This window comes from Carettochelys insculpta, chromosome 4 (assembly GCF_033958435.1).
Source record: "Carettochelys insculpta isolate YL-2023 chromosome 4, ASM3395843v1, whole genome shotgun sequence".
NCBI classification, from domain to species: Eukaryota; Metazoa; Chordata; order Testudines; family Carettochelyidae; genus Carettochelys; species Carettochelys insculpta.
Genome location: NC_134140.1, coordinates 50,070,831 through 50,093,909, shown reverse-complemented (window position 1 = coordinate 50,093,909; position 23,079 = coordinate 50,070,831).

Sequence of the window (23,079 nt, the reverse complement as noted above, 5' to 3'; positions counted from 1 at the left end):
AACACTTGATTTGTCATGCTCCTCTGCTTCCTGCTACCTCAAACCTCTTCTGCTGCATCTTCAGGCAGAAAGCAATCTTAACTTCCTCAAGCATTTCCACAACAATGTCACGTTAGTTCCAGACATAAACCTAGGTTCTGCCGTAATTGCCATTCAACACCCGTCCAAGGGAATCAAGGAGCAGAGAGCCCTTGCTGAGTCATGGGTGCATATTGAAAATATGTTAAGATATGATTCGGGTAACCATCTGTCCTATTTTGGCCAGGACAGCCCTGTGTTTCAGGTGCCGGGAAGGCATCCTGATTTTATTTTAAGAAAGGGGCTAATTGCCCTGTATTTGTGCAGAGGAGTGGCTGCCACCCCATTCCCAACACCCCAAGACATGGGGGCAGTGGGGGAGGCCTCCCTGAGGGTGGCAGTCCCATTCTCCATGCCCTGAGGTGTGGGGCAGGCAGGAAGATGCGCTTGATGGGGAGCTACCCACCAACAGGGTGTCCCATATTTGGCCTAGGGAAATACGATCACCTAGATATGACTTGTCTTCTGGGCTGTACCTGCACCAGTGAAAATGGTGCATGTAATTCACTGTCAGTGCAACTCCAGCTATGGAAGTAACCATGGAAGGTGTGAAGACAGGACTCTGATAAGCTCAAGTGTGTGTGGTATTTTTTTTTTTTTAAATAACAACAATCCCTGCCTCTCCTGTTTGGCAAAGATGATCTTATTGCTGCTGAAGCCTTTTCCAACGAAAATGCCATGAAGTCATCTGTGGAGCGAGGATTTATGTGGCTTTGAGAGAAAAATGAGGAATTCACAAAATTCTTTAGGCTCTATAAAAGAATGTTCACTCTCTCCATGAATAGCAAGTGACAGTTCCTTCCTTCCCGTTGCCAACTGGGGTGGTTAAGAAGTTGGTGCTGCCCAGTGGTAGCTGCTCTGCTCGCAGAGATGGCTGTGCATTGCAATGGCTCACATCCTCCGGTGTGCTGAATCTATTTTGTGCTTGTTTAACGGCATTTTGTATAAATCAGTGTGGTACGTATCCTCTGCCATGTGATGGATTTCTTTGTGCAGGGGTGGTCTTCAGTGGTGTAGAGCCATCGTAGCAGCTCCTGTGCTGTTTTTCACTTTCTCCCAGCCTCACGTGTATTCGAGAAACAGAGAGTGGAAAGGGGAATGTAAATGGTGAAACTAGAATAACCCCCTAAAGGTTACTGGGAGCAAGTGAAGAGTAGAGCAGCCCAGAGGCTTCTCCATTTAACACTGGAAACTGGATTGGTGCCTAAACAGCTGTTGGGTTTAAAGCCATCTTTTCTCCCTTTTGTGCTGTGATGTGCATGGCAGTAGTGGCCCAGTATGCTCATCTGCTGCTCAGGGTTTATTTTCCCACCCACTGCTTCAATGATCAGGTTTATGCATCCCAAGGTAATTTTTGCTTTGTGGACTTGTTTAGGTGATAAAGAACTTACAACTCAGCTCTTACAGATCTGTGTATACAGGACAATGACTGCTCTTATGAAATATTTTAATATACTAATGGAAAATACAACCTTGATGCTTATATCTTTAAAGCAGCTTAAGTGTCTGAATCTGTTTCCACTTTCTCCTGTTCTCTTCCCAATCCAAACTTGCATACTTCTTTTATTAACATACAGTCTAGTCATTTGTGACCACAGTAACACCCTGCATGAAAAGCAAGTGACTGTTGGTGGGGTGGGTTACATGGAAAGTTCGGTAAAAATATGGTAATTGGTTTTATGAGAAATAGCATGTATGTAGCATTAAGCTTATGCAAGAATGCTGGGCACAAAAGTACACTAACCTCGACTGATTCCCCTGAGGTGGATCGATGCCTTAAAGGTATTAGTTTGCAAAAATTCACAAGCCTTATTTAAATAATTGAGCTGTGAATATTGATGTCGTTGATGATATTGAATACTGATGTAATGTAACTTAAATGTCTATTCATGACTATGCAATGATTACTTAGAAACAAAGCATGAATTGTGTATATGAAATTGTAGTATTTAGTGCTCTGCTATTGAACCAGAACACAGGGAATGTATTGAAACTACTTTCATAGGCGAGGGGCGTCCGAGGTGTGGTGGGTTCTGATTGAACAAAACTCTGGGAGCCACATGCTTTCTCTGCAACCAATCGAAAAGCGCTGTTAGCAAAACTAACCTATCCCAGGAGAGCATCTTGGCTACGAGAATCTTGAGGGCCATTTACTAGCCTAGGTTGCCCATCACTGTGCTAGGTCTATGGGAAGTGACCCAGGAAAAGTAGGCAGCAGGAACAGGAGGAAGGGAAGTAAGTGGGTACCAGCTATATAAGGTCCGTGGGCCTGTGGCCAGAGTAGTGGATAGGCCCAGGTACCCCCACCTTTGTGCCTACTTGCCAATGAGGGAGAGTGGCCTGAGTCTGGACCATAGTTTACCTCCTGAAGTCGGAGCTAGATTAAAGACTGCAGTTGGATACTGCTGCGACTGGGGTCTTGGGCGACCATATCTCCCTGTCCCAAATATGGGTGGCAGGCGCAGCTCTTCCAAGCCCCAGGGAGCCAGGAAGAAGGTGGCAGCTGCTGGCAATTCCCTGGAGCCCTGAGGAAGCAGTAGCTACCCGTGGCCCCCCCAGCTTCCCCAAGGCTGGGGATAGGGGGAGGCGGCAAATATGGGCCAATGCATCCCTTTGGGGGGGGGGAAAAAAAAAAGTCGGGACACCTTTTTGGCATCCTAGATACGGGACAGATGGTCCCCCTCCTGAGGACCCCCGCCAAGGAGGAGACAGTGGGCAGGGGCCAAAGAGCACACCACCATCCAGGAGTCAGCTGGGTTCAGATGTCAGGGATAGCGGAGAAAGCAAAGAGGCGATGAGAGGGAGTTGCCGCTCTAAGGAGGAATGCCAGTACTCGTAAGCTAATTCCAAATAAGTGCTGCAGTGGGGAGTCTGCCCTATTACAGCTGGTGCTGACATGTGACTCCTGATATTATAAAACTATGATGTCTGCTACGCAAGGGCACAGTTGCTCCTAGATTGATCACTTTGACATAACTGTGTAAGCCCTGAAAATATAATCCACTTTATCACCTCCAAGGTTCAGGGGCTTCTGCACTCGAACGTGTCCATTTACTGGAGTGACTTTGTACAGTGAGGCTCTGTTAAGCTACGGAAACCAAGCTGATGAATATGCGAGAGCCTGATCTCAGTTCCAGAACTGAGCACAGGGTTGGGGACACAGAAGGGTGGTATTGGGTGTAGTGTGGGTGAAGGGGATGGAGAGAGAACTGTCTAAATAGAAGAAACTGTGTGTGGTAAAATTAGCTAGCAAAGCAAATGCCTTTCCTGGAACACGTGGAATGGACTTCATTCCATGGGGCGTCGCTTTAGAAACCATAGGTGTATAAACCTGCACCCTCTGCAGGAGCCGCCATTTTGTGCTTGCTTCTAATGCTCCAGTACATACCAGGTTAATAAACATGAGCGTTTGTGCCAGCAAGGAAGGGAGAGCATGTGTTCAACTTTGGGTGCCTACAAGTAGAGTCCTTGAAGAGGCTCTTGAAAATTTCTCTATGATGATTAAAAGCTGGCTTTAATGATAAGGTTGTGGGGTTTTTTGCCTTTAGGAGAGGGAGGAAGGCTTAAGTCTGTAAGAATCACAACCTTAATGAGCACTTGTAGGTGCTGATTTCTCATTTTTTCCTGGGGGTGCTCAACTCTACCCTCACTTCACCCCTTCCCCCAAGTCGTCACACCGCTTCCGGGCTGCCACCTTCACCCATGAGCTCCTTGTTTCTGTTTCTCCCCTTCCCCCGCAGAGTGCTGCGAATCAGCTGGTCAGGGCTTGAGGAGTTGGTGAGCATGGGGCTGCCAGCAGGTGAGATGGGTGGGGGAGTGGACAGAGTAGGGGAGCTTGGTTCCAGCAGCTGCTATGTGCCCACTAATTTTCCTTGTGGATGCTTCAGCCCTGGAGCGCACCCACAGGGTCAGCACCGAAGATAGGTTTGATACACACTTTTTAAACTTGCAGTTACACGTTTGCTGCTGCTCTTAGGAATTCTGTCAAACAAGCGGCTTCACATCAAACCTGGGTGCCTTGGCAGGTAAGCTCCCTGCTGATAGCTAGCTGAGCTCACACTGTAATGTGAAATTGGTGTCTACACTCTATGGTTTATACTGAAGGCAGTCAGTAGGCATCTGTAGGGAATGCAGTGGGACCGTTTGGGAAATAGGTGGCTGAACTGACTCTGCTACTCAGCCTGGAGGCCTCCAGATGGCACAGGCTGCATTAGCTAAAACCTTTTGCTCCCCACAAACTTTGTAGCCGTGGTCCTTGCCTGGTGGTGGAACAAGAGCTAAGGGGAACAATCTGTCTCTTCACACGCCAAGATTCAGCTAGTGTAACATGGAATTGTTCGGCTTTCCAGAGCGATCAACAATGACAGCAGCGCTTGATGCCTTCCAGAGGCAGTGAAAAGTAAAAGATCTGCAGAGTGAGACTTGTGCTCTAGCTTGCTGTGAGATGCTTTCGGTCTGTAGCAGAGAGGTAGCTGTCTTAGTCTGTGTCTTTGAGAACTGCAAGAAGTCCTGTGGCGCCTTATGGACTAACAAATATTTTGGAGCATAAGCTTTCGTGGGCAAAGACCCACTTTGTCAGATTTGGGAACATGAATCTAATCAAATGATGCCTTTCTTCAGTCTTACCGTGTGTTAAAGGCCTGCCGTCTTCATTTATACATCCTCTTTGCCTCTCCATGCTCCCTGGCTGGTAGTGTGTCCCTCCCCTGCACTTGGGGAAACATTGCTGTAGGTGGACAGCCAATGGAGCTGAGGACTAAAGGAGACTGCCTGGGTATAGAGAGATAAAGGAGTGTCAGGTTGCCAAAACTACACTGAAAGGAGATTGCCAGCAGGGAGTGACTTGGCCTGTAACGGCCTCAACCTCTAGGGCTGTGTGCATTCTTTTTCTCTGCCATGTTGACTTAACATTGAAAGAATCTCATCTTGACCACATTTGAGCACCCTGTGGAGTTTTCTCATCATTAGCTTTGTCTTACCAATTAAGGAGTCTTGACCATCTTAATTCCTTTTGCTGCCCTCATTAAGGGGCTGCTTTTTTTTTTTTTTGTAATACTTTTTGCTGAGGGGGAAATGGTTCCTATCTGTGCCAGTCTATTGTTTGGTCTGCCAATGAGGAAGATCTGGGGGTTTTGGGTGCAGTGGAAAGTTACTTCTTCCTAATCTAGAGATTCTACGTGATCACTTATAGAGGCAAGTTAGCTCTATTTGCACCTTCATCACTGAAGAACTACAAATCATTTTTGTCATTATCTTGACTTAAAAGAGAGATGATGGTGTCTCGCTTGCTTCACTTATGTCATTAATATTTGGTCCAGCTGGGCTCCCTGGAAGCCAGCCTTCCTACTCAGAAGGCAAAGAATGGCTAGGGGAAGTGACTGCTGTTGATTTTCTGTGGGGAAAGTGCTTGGCTTGGAATGCTGATTGGAAGTCACTTTCAACATGCATCTAATTGTTTGTTTGTTTGTTTGTTTGCATGTGGCAAATGTAGCTTTGTTTAATTTTAGCCTGTTTTATTTACTTGCCAGAAAAGCTGGCTCTGGGTTTTAAGAACAAAGAAAACTCTCCATCTCTTGAGAACTGGTGTTTGTTCATCTCTGCCCCTTGCGTACATTGTTCTGGTTACATCCACCAACTTGTAACATACCACAGCTCATCACTCATCCGGGCCTCAGCAAACCATCTCCTCTGTAGTCTCACTTTGCACCCCATTTATTTTCTCCCTCTAACCTCTACCCCAGATCCTGGTAAGTGTGTGAATTTGTGGGCAGAGGGAGGGTGGGATGATGCATAAGTCATTTCTTCCTTCATTCTGACTTTGCTCAAAATCTGCAAAGGCTGCTATGCAGGCTCACTGTGCAGGAGCAATATAAGCACCAAGATTTTGTACTCTCTCAAAGAATAACCTGTTTAAGATTTAGGCGAGAATATTAGTATAAAATGAAGCTGCGTTTGCAGTTTTCTGTGCACCAGTTGGTATAATGTGTGATGGAATATCAGTTTTTAGCATATAAACTAGAAACTAAGGGAGACGATCAAGGATTTGGGAAATGAGACGTCATCTATGGGTACTTAAGACCTTCAGTCTTATGTCTTGTATAAAAACCATAGCTTTTGTCAATTGCTTTACTGTTCTCATTGTGTGTTGTTGAGAGCTTTCTTTCATGCTTTTCTATAAATCAGCCCAATACAATAACTAACCTCAAGAAAATTTTTATCCAAATGGAAATTGACCAGTGTGAAGTAGAATGTAAATAGCAGTCAGAGGCAGCTAGAAACTAGAACATTAGTAATGGAATTTGACAGATTTGAGATACATCACAAACAGGTCAGTGCTTCCAGGTATCTCTAATTCAGCAGCCAATCAATTACACTCACTAACATTTTGTTCATCGTTGAAAAATGATGTAGGGAAAAGGCTTCAAATATATATATTTTGTAATATGGTCCTGTGGTGCCATAATAGCTTTGATGTACGCGCCTTTCTGCCCAAGATGTTGCATAAGCAGTTTTACTTTTAAGCGTGCTGAGAATGAAACAATACGTTGAAAATGTTCTTAAGGAGCTAAAAGATTTACAGTAAAAACAGTGACCGACAGTAGAACTGATATTTCTTACTGCTGGAGTATCTTAGCCCTAATCTGGGCCTTAGTAGCCAGTCCCATCTCTGATCTGCCACTGTCCATTTTATATCCAGCTTCTCTTGTGAACCCTGCAGTTTCTGGAAAATTTCAGCTTTAATTTCCAAGCGGAGACATTTCTCACTCTGTGACACAAACTTGAGAATAAGAATAGAACTGTTGTTTCTAACTGATTTTGTAAATGGCCTGAAATAATAACTCTGAGATATAGGAACCACCGCAGTCACCTAAATGGAGTAGTAACGTTGCAACCTAACTAGCAACAGAGAAACACTTCGTAATGCTACTGTTTAAATGGTCCTAATTTTAAACACCCATGTTCAACTACACTGGGATTGTTGACAGCTTGATTTTTGTGGGGTCAGCCTGAGCTGTCCACCACTCTTCCCTTCCCCACCACCTGATGCTGGATTTTTAGGGAAAGTAAACTTCCGCTGTAGATAAATCACTTCCAGAATGCTGTAGTTAAAATGCAGTAACATCCTAGGTCAGATTTTGAAAGGTAGGTGCAGTTGTGGTCATAGGGGTGTGTGTGTGTGTGTGTGTGTTTGAGCATTGGCCTGCTAAACCCAGGGTTGTGAGCTCAGCCTTTGAGGGGGCCATTTTGGGATCTAGGGCAAATATATATAATTTTTTTTTTTTTTTAACAAAAATCAAAAAGAAGGGATGGTGCTTGGTCCCACCATGAGAGCAGGGGACTGGACTTGATGAACTCCCAAGGTCCCTTCCAGTTTTATGAGATGTCTGTTGACCACGTGTGCACAAATATCAAGTATGCACATGTAGGTGAATAGCTAATATATTGGTAATGTGCAAATGGAAATCTCTAGTTATGCATAATTCACTTAAATTCTTTCCTGTTTCTTTAATGCCATTTTAACTGTAATTAGGAAGAAGAAAAATGGTACATGTAAAACTGCTTTATCAGGATACCTCTGAATGTTTTGAGATTATGGTTTCCAAGTGTATTTCAAACAGCTCACTTTGAAAGAGTTTATCACATGACAGTACTGTAGTAGAGGCTGAACCTGTCTAATCCAGAACTTTTTCTCATACAGTGTGAGCCGATGCCCAGGTGCCAGCTAAGGGTCTGGTGGGGCAAAAGGGGGTGATGCCACACCAGCAGCTATGCTAAGCAGCCAGGGCAGGCTGGGTTCTTTGGTTTGTGCTTAGTTCCGGTACAGCAGCAAGAGGAAAATTACACTTAGAGAGGCTTTAACAGTTACTTTTTATTTATACAAAGATAGAAACAATTTAACTAAGACAAATGATTAAAATACAAGTTAGTACTCGTGGTTTTTAAAGGGGAAACAACACAATTTAACTTAAGAAAAGTTTTAGACAAACTAGCTAGCTTACACTAATACAATTAATGTGTACACAAGAAAGGCAAGTTGCAGGTGTGATTTTCACCCCCTGCCTCTTAGACCTGGTGGAACCAGAGTCTTTCCCTCAATTCCTATAGGAAAGAAGTGTAATACAGGTGTAATTCTTACCCCTGCCTCCTAGATCCAGTGTGACCCAGAATCTTTCTCTCAATCCCTTGGGAAGAAGTAGATACGAACCAGGCATCCCCAGTCTCGGGAGTTAATTCCAGACCTGGCCAGCAGGTGTAGGTGATTGAAACTCAAAGTGGGGGTGGTCTGCCAAGCCCCTTTATACCCCTTTTGTCACGTACACTTCTTCCTGGTCTCAAGTGGCCAGTTGGGAGGAATGTGTTTTGAACCCCAGGTTTCCCAGGGAAGATGCAAGGCTCAATTCGCACCTGTGAATTGTGGACAATTGGGCACCTTTGGAGGTGATGGGCGTGGGTTCCCCCTCCTTCCTGGGGAAGTGATCAAGGCGTGTCAATTACCGAGATCAGCCAGAAGGGCGGCCATTAGCTAGCCCATTCATTGTCTGGTTTTTGTGCATAGTAAAGAGGGCTGGGCGAGACAGCACACCTGCGTTCCCAGGACATCAAAGGCTCCCTGTCTCCCCTGCTTGTTTCTCTCTCTCTCTCCCCCAGTGGGGGGAGAGGAAGAAAAGGCCAAGTGGGGGGTTCATGTCTGGCTACATACAGCCAACTCCGTAATCCAGCTTGATTTTACTTAGCTGGATATCTGCTTATCAGTGGTGTGGCCAAGTTTCCCGTGGTCCTATAAAGTTCATTTACAGCCACCAGTCCTGGCTCTATGTTCTGTGCTGGTGTTTAGCTGTAATTTGTACTTAAATGTCTCCTAAAAGCCCAGTCAGCAGTGAATGTGTTGGTAATGAGGTAGACAATATTGATCTCTTGTTGTCTGACAAATTCTCTCGTCCAGCACCATTCAGGTTCCAAGGCGGCCAGACAAGAGAGGCTCAACCTGTAGCTGAGTGTCTCACCATCTTTAGTGCGTTCATATTCTCAAGTGAAAGGAACACTTCCCCATTTTGCAGATGAGTAACTGAGTCAGAGACAAAGTGAATTGCCCTAGGTCTCACAGGAAGTCTGCTGAAGAGAAAGGACTTGAATATACATCTCCCAAGTCTTAAATTAATGTCCTAATCACTGGCCCTATTTTTCATAATACTTCTTTGTACATGATGTGAAAGTGTGTGAAATTGAATCTTACCTGTGCATTTGCAAAGAGATTTGACCATGGGAATACCAGTGCTGTTCTGGCTATGAATACCTGCAAGGTTTGGGACCTGCAGATCATTGCAAACAGATGCTGTCCAAATATGAGTGGGTTTTTTGAAAAAGGTCTTGAAAGGAGTTAGACTAACTCAGAAGGGACTCTGTTGCTGTAAGAAAAAGCTGTATTCTTATATCGGTTCCATCAGTGATCAGAGTGTTCTCTAGGCCTACATAAGCCATTTAAGAAATAAGATTTAAACACTGACTTTGGCTTTAGCAGTAAATTAGTCCTTCAAATATGTCAACTCAGAGGAAGGTCTGTCTGTCTTCTTTCTTATGCACTGTTTTAGATACCAAGATAGATCTTTGCACCAATCTCCCAGTAGTTCCAGAAGGTGTTCTGTGCTTGGTGTCAAGTATCAGAGGGATAGACGTGTTAGTCTGTATCCCCAGAAACGGGAAGTCCTGTGGCACCTTATAAACTAACAGATATATTGGAGCATAAGCTTCTGTGGGCAAAGACCCACTTTGTCAGATGCATCTGAGGAAGTGGGTCTTTGCTCACGAAAACTTAGAGCCAAAATATATTAGTCTGAGGTGTCACAGGACTTCTTGTTTCTTTATGCTGGATGAATTTCCAAGTTGTCTAATAATTTTGTGAAAGATTCTTTGTCCTATATGTTTTGCTTCTATAATCCACCTGCAGTCTAGTGGTTTATTGTATTTTGGCATCAGTTTCCTCACTCATGAATGCTCTCTTAAATTCTGCCAAGTTTTGCTGGCCATGTTGCCTAGTTAGTCTCAGATTTGGAGAAATACCATTTCTGAATTCTAATAGGGCATGTTTCCTGTCTTCCTGGCTGAAACAAGTACTACTGTTGTCCCAGATGTCTGCAAAAGAGACAACCATATTATTACCTTGCTAGAGTCATTGTCCAGTGTACTCATTGACTCAAACTCTGGTTCTGTCCACAGAGAATGTTTTTAGTATTTAGTTTAAAAGTCCCTATAATAAATTCCCCATAAATTTAGTTGTCTGTCTGTTCTTTTTCCTGCAGGGATTCCTGGTACTGATATTTCTGATACACAGTTAATTTTCCAGCATTTCTAACTGGCAGTCAACCTCTGGGAGTTTCTCATTACCAGGTTCACTGCTTCTATTCCCTTTGCTACTAGTTTCCTTCAATGTTCAGTGAACTGTTTATTTTTTTAGCCTCTTCATCAGCCCTCCCCCACAACTTTTCCTTTCTCCTTGGTAATTCATTCTTTCCTTTCGTAGTAATGCCATTTATTTTCTTATTACCAATTTTCCATTGTAATGCTTTTTAACAGTGATTTTTTCCCCCTGCTTAGCACTTGCAGGAAGGTGATATGTAGGGCCTGGAATATCAAATTGTATGACCTAAGAATTGCTTAGTGTTTTAAAATTTCCTTTGAGTTATTTTCAAGGTAGCTACTGCAAGTTCCTGATAGTTGTCCTAAGTGGTCTTCCCCTGGGGAATTTAGAGATAATCATCGACTGTACTTGAGCACCTTTTTGGTAGGTTGGCTTCATGCCTAATTTACAATAGCCTCTTAGCCTACGTCTAACTCGAGAATTTTGCTGACAAAAGGAGGACCCACAAACAAAATGTGTTTTGTCAACAGTATGTTGACAAAACTCAGCACTTTAATCGGCAGTCCTCTGCCTCTCCAGCACGAGGCAGAACGCCTTTCTCAACAGAATCTGCCAACAAAAAAGCCATGTGGATGCTCTGGGGGACCCTCCGTCAACAGACGGGACTTCTGGCCACCGGGCAGCCCTGTCTGCTGCGCTTCTGGTTGGCTGCTCTGTCAAGAGAGGGCTAGGCAGCTCGGCCACTCTCTGTCAACAGAGCAGATCATTTCTTCGATCCACTTTTGTGTTTGGCTGCGCTCCATTGACAGAAGTTTTGGTGAAAGATCTATTCTGACAGTGACATCTGTCGACAGATTGCTGTAGTATAGAGAGAGCCTTGGAGGCCAGCGTGTCAGAAAAGATTGCTGGAGTATAATGTAGACCTCCAGGTTCTGAAATGCCCCCAACACTGGCTGGGGATGGACGAGGAGCTCTGGCACTGAACCTCCCATGTTCTCATTTTACATCTTCTAAGGATTCTCCAGAACCCTCACTAGTGGATATTTGGCTGTTCATTTCAAACTGCTTTTAATTTTTATTATCTCTTGATGCTTTTGTTCCTCTTTTTCCATGCAGGGGAGGCCCAGTAATATGAGTCTTCTCTGGCTTACAGCCTCTGTCTTTAGTCATAAAACTGCATAAAATAAAGATGGGGGAGGAGGCTCCATTCAGATGCATCTGAAATAAGTTTAAAACAGTGACTTCAGCTTGCCTAGCTCTTGTTTGTTTTAAGCCTTTTTTTTTTTTTTTTTTTTTTTTTTGCCAGCTAAGAATGTCAGGAGAATGGCAAGGTGCAAATAAAGTCTTGCTTGTGTTTCTTATATGGATACTACACTGAGTGAAAGGAGAAATTTATATATATAAAAAAATAAAAAACCCCCAACAAACCAAAACCCAGCTTCTCTAAAAACGAAGTAAGGCTGCCATAGCCTTATACAATGAGGCTGGTGCACCTGGGAAAGGAAAAAAAAAAAAAAAAAACCAAGGCAAGAATGGGGCTGGAGGGCAAAGCTCTGCAAACAACTTGCTTGTTAGTAAACACACAGTCCTGTTGGGAAGACACTGGCTCCTGCATTGTAGGGAGGAAACCTGAGGGGGGCACAAAATTGGAGCAAATTGCTGTGGCTGACCTTAGCAAGGGAAGGTGTCAGACCACTGGGCCAGTGGCAGTGGAACAATTTTTGGGGTGGGGTTATTGAGCTGAGCTTCCCTCTGCCACCTTACCCTGCCTGCACCCTTCATCGCCCAAGGCAAGGTTCCACAGCTGCCCCCAGCTGTGAATCCAGTCCTGAGCTGGTGGCTGAGACTCTAGTATGAGGTAAAAAAATCTGGGGGGTGCTGCAGCACTCTCCCACCCTCACAACCCTTCTTGCCACACCTGTGCACCGAGTAGAAGCCCTGAGAGGTGCTGATTGTTTTGTTTTAGAAAGAGCCTAAGGAGAACCGGGGCCTGAAGGAAGGTTAAAGGCACAAAGGGACCAGTGAGACAAGAGCAAAGTGGCTGACTGAGCTGACATTGTCTGCTTGTCCCAGGCTTCTTGGAACCCAGTACACAGGGAGGAGCTGGGTTCCCTGGCTAGTCATCAAGAATCTTTTAGGTGGCACCTTCGAACATAAAGGGCTGAGGATAATTTAAAAGCCAGAGTATAGGGTGTAAAGACCGAGGGGCTTTGGGTTAAATGTACGGACGTTGGCTCTCTTAAGTGTCAGTTCTGCTACCCCAGAAGGGGAGGAACTACAGTGTGGCTTAGCTGGAGGTCAAGGTTGTGATCAAAGAGACTGCTGTAAGACCACACAGCTGTCTGAAAAGGATGGACTGCCCATCTGTGACCTTCAGGTGCCTTTGGACTCAGTGGGCTGGGTTAAACAGCACTTTAAACTGTCACCCTCACATGTCCCCAGGTTCAGCACTTCCCTACCCCCACTTTCACACCACAACCATTCTGCTAATAACCCTCTTGATGAGCCCACCCCACAGGATTTTTGGGCACTGCAGGGATCTTCAGGTTTGGTACAAGGAACATTGTTTTGGCTTCCCCATTCACTCTACAATGACACCCCCTAATGAGGGGAGAGAAAGCAATGAGGTTAACCATGACAGTTGTTTGTTTCTAGGTAGTAATCATACCAGGGGAGCCAAACAAAGCAATTAAATCTAACTTAAATCTGATTACAAATGTTTGGGCTAGGAAACTGTAACTGATCACGTAAAGCAGGGTCAGGAGGCTATATGGGGGTGGGGGTCAGGGGAGTGGAAAGAGATCTCACTGTTCTGTGAAGCTTAAACTAATTTTGAGGTTCCCAGATGGTGATGGTAGGTGGGGGACCAGAAGGTTGGAGCAAGGTCTGACCAGCTCTGCCTATCGCAGATTTCTCTTCCTCCCTCCTCTGCCCTGCCCACAACCCCCAGTGCAGGAATCTCTGCAAACTCTACCACCTGACTTCCTGTGTCTAGTGGGGACACACTAAATTGAACCATCAGGGCTCTGCAGTCAGCCTTCATGCTCCTCGTTGTCATGAAGAATAGGGTAATTGTCCCGTCAACTTCCCTCTGTGTGGATGGCCAGAAAAATCAAGAAAGGATACATTGATTCCACCTACGCAATTGTCATAGCTGGAATTGTGTACCTTAGATCAACTTTTTGGCCTAGTGTAGACCTGGCCTCGGGGTCCATGAAACTTGCACCTTTGGGCCCATTGTCCTCTTTCTTTCTCTTTATCATTTGATGGGGAGAAGGGTAAAGTTTTGACTTTCCTCTTCTTTCCACTCACTCTAATTTTTGGGATAAGGGGCAGCCAGGGAGGGCTAATGGTCTTCTAACCCTAATAAATAGTTTTATTTAGTTGTATTACTATACCATTGAAGAGTCTGTCATGGATCAGGCAGTTGGAGTCCCATAGTGCTAACGGCTATACAAACAGAACAGAAAGATGGTTCCTGGCCCAAAAGCCTTACTGTCTAATCCAAATACCTTTACGTGGTGATATCAAGAAGCTTCTTAACATCCTGTTGCGTGACGAAGTGATGTGTCAAGACAGTCCTTATTAATGCAAAATAAGGTGTTGCTAGAGATTTTCTGCCCTTCCTGAATCCCTTGGGAAAAGTACTAGTTGATCTTGCTTGGGTATGTTGTCCTCCACCTTTCTATGGCATAGCAGAAAAGGAGTGATGACTTGCCATATCATGAAGATTCTGGTGGGGGTAGGCCTTGGCATGTCTGGGCACCATCTCTTGAAGGCAACAGGGGTTAAATTAGGGGGCAGGATAGGGAGACTGTTTTGTTTGTGGACCTGTGCTAGTAGTCACAAGAATGTAACATGACTGGCCAAAGTGGATCAAATCAATGGTCCACCTAGCCCGGTATCCTGTCTTGTGACCATAGAAGGAAGAGAGCAGAGCAATTGTTTAGTGATCCATGCCCTGTCATCCAGTCCCAGCTTCTGGCAATCAGAGATTTTGGGACATCCTTTTCTAACCTGACCTAAATGGTATGAGGTAGCTTGCCAATTGTTTTCTACTGGCCCAGCAAAAAAGCATAAAAGAAAGTAGGAAAAAATGTGAGGGAAATGGAAGAATGTTGTTTTAGAGGATGGTCTGGGATTAAGGAGAGAGAAGAAAGGCAAGAGCAAGACATGTAGTTAAATCTAATATCTAAAAGGCTGTGTAATAAGTTTCTATAATAACTGTGTGTCCCTGAGAGAAAAAGGAAATGGAAAACAGGGATGGGGGAAATAAAGCCAAGGGTGAGGGTGGGTAATCATTTGGCCTCAGGCTAGGTAGTTGAATGAGATCATGCCAGTAACCTCACTGGCTAAGTCTACACTAGCTCCTTCCTTTCAGAAGGGACATGGTAATGAGCAAGTTGGGAAGATGCTAATGAGGTGCTGCAGTAAATATGCAGTGGCTCATTAGCATAATCGCTGCCACTCATGCTTTGAAAGCGCCACTTTCGAATTGCATGCCACCCGTTTGGAAGGGGGCCTTTTGAAAGGAACGCCTGGACTTTGAAAGCCCCTTCTTCCTAAAACTAAATAGGAAGAAGGGGCTTTTGAAGTGCGAGGCATACTTTTGAAAGGCCCCCATCTACATAGGTGGCGCGTGATTCAAAAGCGGAGCTTTCGGAGTGCACTCTGTTGCCATTATGCTAGTGAGGGGCTGCATATTCATGGCAGCACCTCATTAACATCTTCCCAACTCACTCATTACCATGCTCCTTGCAAAAGGAAGGGGCCTGTGTAGACACAGCCATTGTGTTTTGAGACTTGCAGACAATGAACTAAAACTGCAAAAACTGATTCTGAACTGTTGTACCCCAGGGCAAATCTGGAGTTTTGACCCAGGTTATGCTAGCAGAGAACTCTAGTCCACAATGTGGAGAAGCAGTAACAAAATTCCCCAACCGTTAGGCAGTTGCTGGCCTTTCTTACACCCTGTGGAGATTAAAGTTGATACTATAGACTGAGTTTGTTTTGTGTGCGTGTATGTATAATTTGCTGTTTGTTTAGGAAAACTGACTCCCTTCCAAATTGTATTTTCCAGTTTATCATGAATTGCTGTTCATATTTTCTTCCCAGTTATGAGCCAACTACAATTCTAAGAACACTTCCCCCTCTCTGTCCCCCCCACCCCCCCAACCCAAGAATCATTTAACTTCTCAGCAACACATTTGGAGACGTAACTCAGAGAGGGTGAAAAAGAGAAAATTGTTATTTCAGGAGGTATTTTCTAGAAGTTTAGCACTAAACAATGGCTTTAAGTTAGTTTTATTAGTTGGGGTTAGAGTTAAACAAATGCAGAGAAACCTTGACCTAATTTTATCCAAATACGAATAGCTCCATTTACTTCACAGAGCTCTTGGTTTAAGTGAGCACTTGGCTCCTATGTATACTGTATTACACAGTATGTTTCTATTATACCCACAACATTAGAAATATGTAAAATAGTGTTTCTGGTAACTAACCTTATCTGATAGATGCATCTTATTGATCACATACATGAAAGTTACTTTTTTCTTTGTATGAACAAGCAAAAATGTTAAAAAACTAGGTAAAAATTACAAAGTATGGATTTAAACATCAACACTTCCTTATGGATAATCTTAAACAGCCTACATTAGGGTGTAGCTATTAGATTCTGATGTATTTACTCTCTTGTGAAGTAGACATTCTTTAGTCTTTCCAAAATCATTAATTCACTCAAGTATCATTTTTTTGCTTGAAGCTGGTACTATGCTAATGGACTATAAGTGATTCCAGCAGTTCCATTAGAAGAGGATGGAATAAGTGAGTAGACAGTTTGCCAAAGACAAGGAAGCAACAGTTTTGAAGCCAACTAGTGTTTTATGTCAAATAGTCAGTTTAGGAAAAAAGAGTGGCGAATTTACAGTAAAAGTAACTTAAAGGGTAGGTACGCTACAGATTGTGCTTTACATGAAGACAGTGGTATAGTCAGCAAGGTCTGGATAAAATGAAGTCCAATTTGAGAAATAAAATAACATTATTTGAACAAAAGTTGACGCAACACTTAATTGCCAATGTACTGAATGATGATCCTTCTACTGCCTTCATTGGAGCTGAATGAGGGGTACGTGTCTATTGACAAAGGAAATCTATATCTAGTTTTTCATTTTGGCAGGTGTTTTCCTCTTTGGAATAATTTTAGTTATTACTGAAGATCATAATGATACCAACACGTTTTGGCGCTCATAAAATCTGTTCCCTTGCCTGTAATAATTTCAGCTCTTGGCCATCTTCCTACTCATTAGCCTAGTAGTGAATCATAGATACCAGAGTTTATTTAGATAATGAGTATGCTTCCTGTTTATAGAGTAACAAGTCATGTACACAAGCCAAACAAATTGAGAGGCCAGAGGGTGAGGTATTGAGGTTACTATGTAATTACTACTCAGCTAAGAGGAAGTACGCTCAAGTGGATGGCAGTGATAGTCCGAACTATGTAATATGTTTTTGAGATGCTGCTAATCTTGCAATGGTTGTTTAGAAACAGCGGCATTTCTTCTGTTGTTTGGGTGAAGCGAAAGATGGCCTATGTTACGCAAGTCATTATGGTGAGATTTGATTACAGCAGTGACTCAGTGTGGAGATTGGCATTGTGCCTGGTTAGTGTGTATTTGAGTCAGTAAGCACAAAACACTTCTAATTGGCGGAAACCCTTTCACTTCAATATAATTTATTGGTGACGATGGGCACAAAGTGTGCATGGATACAATAGGTCCCCAAAATATGGAAGGAAACATACGATGTAATTTACTAAGGTGTAAATTACTCTAGATTCCTTGCTAATTAGGTGTTTTACATGGCAGTTTTTATGATATTCATGGCACTATTTATGTGCATACATTGAAAACTGTCACAGTGGTGTTACCACTCCGCAATCTGCTCTGTCACACTACATTCCATAGGTGCTGGGGGTGTGGGGTGGGGGGAGCATGCTTCAGCGTCCCCTGACTTGAAATGGCTTCCAGTATACACAGGATTTGCAATTTAGTTCAAAGGCTCTCAGCCTCCCATGTAAAAATTGTTCCAGCACCCCTGCTACATTCTGTCATGAAAATAGAAGAGAAATAGTTTGTATTAAATACTTACCAAACAAAACGCTGAAGAAGTATTTGCTGTTAATTAAAGTAATTCCTTCATGTGGCTTTGAAATAAATGAGCAATTTGACATTAAACTTTTGATTCCAAAACGAAGTTCAGTGTTCCAGGAAATCCTTTGAAAACTTTCTTGTGCCTCCCTCAGATGGAGAATGAAAGCATCGACTCTGCCTTCAAAACGGACAGACTCGAAAATGGCCCTTGGTGGTCCTGCACGAAAATGACAGCTGCTGGAGACCCCCTGTGGACCTATGCATCCATATGGTGCACAGATCTGGCCAGATAACACAGGTGATCTCGTTGCTCCTTAGTGAACAAAATTAAACAGTTTGGGTCAAATGGAAATCAATTACAAGCTGTGTTGAGAACCGTGGAAGTCAACACAGGCTCTCACCCATGAACTGGGATGTAGGCAATCAAATGTTAGGTCAGTTTAGGTCAACCCTGTGGCTTTGTATATCCATTTTTCACTCAGTATAGGGGAGGAAACTATAAACACATTAGACAGAGGGTGAAGCTAATTAATTACTCAGAAATGGGAACAGAGCCAGTGCTGATCGTATTGTGCTAGGAGCCAAAAACAAACCCAACCCTCTCTTCCCATCCCCCCACAAGCAACATATCACTTCTTAAAATGAAAACATCATATATGGAAGAGCAAAAATAGGACTAAGATGCATCTTACTTTGTGCAATGCATTTTGTGCATGGCATGCTTTTGTACTAAAATATTTGCGTCTGTTTTATATGCAAAATTTAATTGGAAATGTGCACTGAACTACCTTAATGCTGCTTTGAACATTGTAAACAACATCAGTACATACAGTATTCTATGTTAAAAAGGAAGCATTTCTTCTATGTTGAGAATAACCTTGGGTGGGATTGTTGAAAATGCCTAAGTGAATTAATTAGTATCATGAGACCCATTGACTCTTAGGGGCATTTATGGTCCTAAAACACTATGGTGCTTTTGAAAATCCCATCCCACAGCCTCAAAAGCTGCGATACATTTATTTTCCTGGGAAGGCAGGCAGTATTAGCGCAATCAAAGTAATGTTCCAGTTTAAAACGTACATCTGTGGTTATATCTAGCACTTTTCTATTTCTTATGTATGTTGTGTGTCAAAACATACTGCCTAAAGGTTTATACTATTAGGTTAGCCTTGTGTTATCTCAGGCTTCCAGAGGACAGAATTTGTGTATATCTGTGTGTATAAATCTGTTACACAGACTTATTTGTATACTCTGTCCTGTTTTAGATTGCTACCACTTAGGGGCATGGAAGTTGTGCCTTGTACCACCCTAAGATGCTGCTTATTGTTTTAAAAATCAACAAGCAGTAACACTTTTAGGAAAGAGAGCACATTAGAGGTGATTTGTATGATTCAATGCAGGTGAACATCCTTCTGAAGTCTTAAAGCAGGTTTTTATCCTCAGTGCAACGTGGAATTAAAACAATACCAGTGTAGTCCAAATAAACGCCTTTTTATACTTGTTAAGATTTTCACATTGCACTGTTATATGGGATGGGGGAGCGATCAGAAGCAAGCAATGCACCTGCTGTAATAATGTCACATACAGAAGGTCACAGTTTCCCCTTTGAAGAGTGCATTGGCCAGGAGCCTCAGGATGCAAGTCTAACCTGAATAAAATGAAATTGATTACAGGCATCCACATCCTAAGATAAAGGCGTGTGTCCCAAGAAGTAATAGGTCATAGCATTATATACCCTACCTTCATCTCCAATGCCTGACTGAAATGCATGCTGGGAGTGGTAGCCTCTATTGGCTGCATCTTTAATGACAGATGAGCATATGCAGGCCAAATTGCGGAATGTTCTGACCTGCATCAGACACACAGAGAACATTTATACTGCTGCTGGAGTAGTCACAGTGGCAGCTCCACTGGCTTGGCCATGTCCACAGGATGAATGATGGAAGGATCCCAAAAGACATCGTGTATGGCGAGCTAACTTCTGGCAGAAGACCTCCCGGGCACCCCCAGTTGCGCCACAAAGATGTTTGCAAAGAAGGACCTCGGGAGGTAGACATCGAGCCGGACAGCTGGGAGAAGCTGGCAGACAATCTCAACGGATGGAGGCAGGAACTACACAAGGGCCTTCAGAAGGGTGAGATGAGGATCAGACAGCTAGCAGAGGAGAAGCAAGCCCACAGAAAGCACAGTAAGGACCTGCAAGACACCCGCTACACATGCAACAGATGCAGTAAGGACTGTCACTCTCATGTGGGCCTTCGCAGTCACAGTCGACGCTGCAAATGATGATCCCAAATGGAACTACGAAGGGCGTGATCCATAGCCTACGTAGACTGAAGGATGCCTACTACTAGTAGTCACAGAGTGGTAGCCATGTTAGTCTCTATCTTCACAAAACAAATCAGCAGTCCTGTAGCACTTTAAAGACGAACAAAATAATCTATTAGTTGATGAGCTTTCATGGGACAGACCCACTTCTTCAGATCTGGAAATAGTAAACTGGCACGATGAATATGTAACTTTTTGCTGGAGTAGGTAATTGTTGTTTTTTTTTTTTTAGTCTTGACATATAATGTAAGTACACTCCAGATTTCTAAGCATTTTTCCAAAGGTGGGTGAAGATTAGTGCTGCAGAGAGAGGGATTATTTCATTAAACAATATGAAATATTAGAGAGACAAGGTAAACGAGGTAGTATCTTTTCCTAAACCAACTTTGGTTGGTGGAAGCTGGAAGCTTGTTGAGCTCTATAAAACTGTGCATGCCCATGCATGTAGTCTGGACCCTGGAATATGATGTGTAAGTGAAAGGGGTGTAGAAAGGTGAACTAAAATCTTTTCTGGAAAGGCGGGGACGGTGGGGCTGGGAGTGGGGGGTGGGAGTGGACCCGATGAAGTGTTAAGGAACAAGGGAGAGTCTGACAGCATAGTTGGGGAGTAATGGGAGCAGAATTGTGCTGGAAGTGTGTGAGGAGGGGCTTGGAGAAAGAGAGGAAGTCAAGGGTCTGGCTAAGCTGGTATGTGAATAGTCTCTGCCACAGTATCATCTCTTCACACCCATCTTTGAGATCTCTGTTTTAGCAGCTCTGTGACCCTTGGTGCGCCCGTACCCTTTAAACCTTATTAACTCTCATTCTTTGGTTCAAAGATAGGACTGAGGTGTGTGACGCTTTGTTCCTCTTGGGAAATCTGACCAGTGTCGTTAGTTAACTACCTCAAGTCTGTCTATCCAAATCCTGCTGTATGTAATATAAAGACCTGACTGAATGGAATACCTCTGACACATAGAGCTCCTGGCTGCCATGAATGGCCTCAACTGCATGCGTTAAAACTGTCCGCTTTGTTCGGTTATCAATTCAGTTCTAAAACCAGACTGCTTGATTACATTCAACATGTTTCCAGAATATGAAAATTAAATAATATGGACTGATCACTTCCTAAACGTTTTTTTTAAATCTTTCACTCTTGCACACACAAACTAAACCCAGCATCTTAATCCACTTGTTGTCCGTTGATATATATTATTTTAAAAGGGCAGAAGTGATGTTTCTAAAGTGATAAAAATAAAAGAATTGTTGCCCAGGTGGGATTAAGATCTACAGGGCAAATTCCAGCTCAGAATACTTTTCTGTGATTGGCGTATAAACCCCTGAACCTAAATACTATTGTTTTGATTTCAAAGTGAAATACCTGCTGCATGAAACAGCAATGTCTGAAACCATGACTCACAGTTCAGAAAAGCTTAGTGCAGCTCCTGTTGTCTTAAACTATGTTTGCCTCCTGATTATCACCTCCCAGGAGAGCCCCCAGGTCACAAATCAAATTGTAAACAATGTTGTAATGGGATCCCATGACCCAATTATGGTTGTAGTGAAGATGGGACTTTAGACCATATCCCCTTCTAGGACTGTGAAATAAACTGTTTAAATGGCAACATATTTCACCCTGGAATTTTTACTTTTTAATGGAGAAAATCTCTAATTTCTAATCTCTGATACGTTAGATACTTTTTTTGTGAAGAGCTACGTGGCAAAACCAAAATAATTTTTTTTGGTTAGCTTTTAAAGTGCCACATGACTAACAATGGCTACCGCTCTGTTACTATGTTTATGGTCTTGGTTGCTTTGTCAGGCAAGAGACAAATAGTTGTTTTAAAATATATATTTGAGGTAACTCCTGGTGTGCCAAAGCTTTCTGGGGGAGGCATTCAAAGCAGTCAAAGGCTGTGTCTACACTAGCTCTTTTACTTCAAAGGGGAGCATGGTAAGTAGGGTGTCGGGAGATTACTAACAAAATGAAATTTTGAGGAGTAAAGGGACTTCGAAGTTGCCCAGGCACTATGAAGTACTGGTGGGTTAGCTGAGGCTACATTCAAGCCGGCATGTTGAAATTTAACGCATCAAAGTTGCCACGGGGGACAATTAGCTTAATGAAGTGCTTCGTATGCGCCACAGCACTTCATTAATAAGCTACCGACACCCTACTTCCCATGCTCCCTTTGAAGTAGGGAGCTAGTGTAGACACAGCCAAAGTGTATTAACCTCCATTTTAACCAGAAGAGGTACAACAGAGTATTAGTGGTTTATTCATCATATTTGTAGTATAGATAAGCTGTCAGGCCTGTGAGTCTGGGCACCAAACTCTAAATGAGATAGTGAGATGATGATGTAGGTTGACTAGCTAATGTATGGTCACAATTGGTATGTATTCCCATTTAATTCTGTGCCAACTTGAGTTAGCAAAAGCATGTGGCTTTAAAGTAGATAAAGAAGTTGGATTGCAGGATGATGATTTACTTGTAAATCCTAAAACGGGCACAGTCAGTAAAACTGAGTGAGGCCTGTATTGTGGTGAATACCCTCTTAAGTGTCCAACACAACTCCCAGAAGAGTAGGAACTTGTTGCTCAGAATTGTTGGATGCCAGCTTTTGTTTCTCTCCTCTTTCATAGTGGCTTGAATGCAGGTTTTTAACTTTTTTTTTTCAAACATAGTTTCAAAAGTTAGCTGTTCCTTCAGCGTGCGTGAGCAACCAACTTGGTCTTAATCAGCAAGCAGGCCCTTCCCTGGTGACACAAGCTATTTTTAGCCACTCCTCTTCCAGCCCATAGCGTAGAGGTTGTGCTAGAGTCAGGCGTGTGGCCAAACTACATAGTGTTTAGACATCCCCGGCTGGTGAATGTCCCCTTAGGGGCCAATATAGACAAAGCAAAGTGTACAGGCTTGAGACCTAGAAATGCAGGGCTGCTCTAAACTATGCCTGGACTCAAACAAGGGCCCTGCATCTTCTAGGATTGCAGCCTCCTGCCCCATTTCTTATGCCTACTTTCCATTGGGTGCAGCATTGGGCTAAGCAGCCGTATGTTTTAACCGGTAGCAGAATGAGGCCATCTAGGCTATGGCTACAATACAGGGCTGATTCAAAATAAACTATTCCAGAAGAGACTTTCCAGAATAGCTGATTTTTGAAACAGCACATGTACACACAAAATGCGCATTG